The 1146-nt window shown below is 37.6% G+C and overlaps 1 pseudogene; it reads left to right on the forward strand.

Annotated features, from left to right (window-relative positions):
* Positions 1-258: 258 nt before the first annotated feature.
* LOC102830614 lies at positions 259-741 on the forward strand (annotated as a pseudogene).
* Positions 742-1146: the final 405 nt, after the last annotated feature.

Raw genomic sequence — 1146 nt, forward strand, 5'->3', positions numbered from 1 at the left:
TATAAACCTGAAACCAGAAGAACTAGATGGTGCCTGTCTACTACCACCTACTGCTTTGAAAGGGATAACAGTAGAAGCTCCTGCATAGATCAAGAGAAACAAGTGGAACACACAAAACCATTTAAAAAATATTTGTTTTTAAAGACCAGGGTTGACTCTTGGCCCATTTGAAGACCAGGAAGTTTTTAAGTTCTGAGACCAGCTGTTGAAAGATGGTTGCTTTGTTGGGACAGTCACCAAGGATGGTGGATCCTGACAATGGAGTGGTTGTCCAGGCTGCTCTTTTGGATGCTGAGCAGACTCCTGTGTCTCTCAGGGTCCTCTGAACAGAGAGCTGCCCAGCAGCCCCAGATAATGCAACAGAAAGCACTGGAGACTTATGATTTGATTCGAACTATCCAGGACCCAGAGAAGCCTAATACTTGAGAAGAACTGGAAGTGGTAACGGAGAATTGTGTGGAAGTCCAGGAGATCAGTGAAGATGACTATTTGGTTATTATCGGGTACACAGCAAGAGTACCTCATTGCTCTTTAACGACTCTTATTGGACTGTGCTTAAGAGCAAAATTTCAGCTGTGTTTACCATTTAAACATCAACTGGAAGTCTACATTTCTGAAGGAACCCACTCAGCAAAAGAATACATCAACAAGCAGATAAAAAATAAAGGGAGAGTGGTAGCTGCAATGGAGAACCCCAATTTACATGAAATTGTGGAACAGTGTATCCTTGAACCTGATTAATAACAGCCATTAAACTATAATTATTTGATGTATTTGTTTAAATTCTTTGTAAAATGTAAAAGACTCATGTTTAATACTTAGGTAATTTGTACCTCAGAAGATTTTTTTAAAGGATTATTTCCAGGCAAGATTGAATTATAAAGTAGTACCTAGTTTGTTGAGTGGATAACATTCTCAGGATTTGTAACACTTCAATGATCAGACAGGGAAATATTTTCTAGTTATTATGTGCATTATTTTTCTGATGCCCTTTTGGATACAATGACTTTTCATGTCAAATATCTACTGTGCCCAAATGTATCTAATTAAAATCATTATTCTGTAAAATAATAAGAAAAAAAAAAAAACTGGTGGAACCCCCGGGATTATGTTCCTTACTCACCCTTCAGATCTAGAAATCAATTT

The sequence above is a fragment of the Chrysochloris asiatica genome, unplaced genomic scaffold (assembly GCF_000296735.1).
Source record: "Chrysochloris asiatica unplaced genomic scaffold, ChrAsi1.0 scaffold00109, whole genome shotgun sequence".
NCBI lineage: Eukaryota > Metazoa > Chordata > Mammalia > Afrosoricida > Chrysochloridae > Chrysochloris > Chrysochloris asiatica.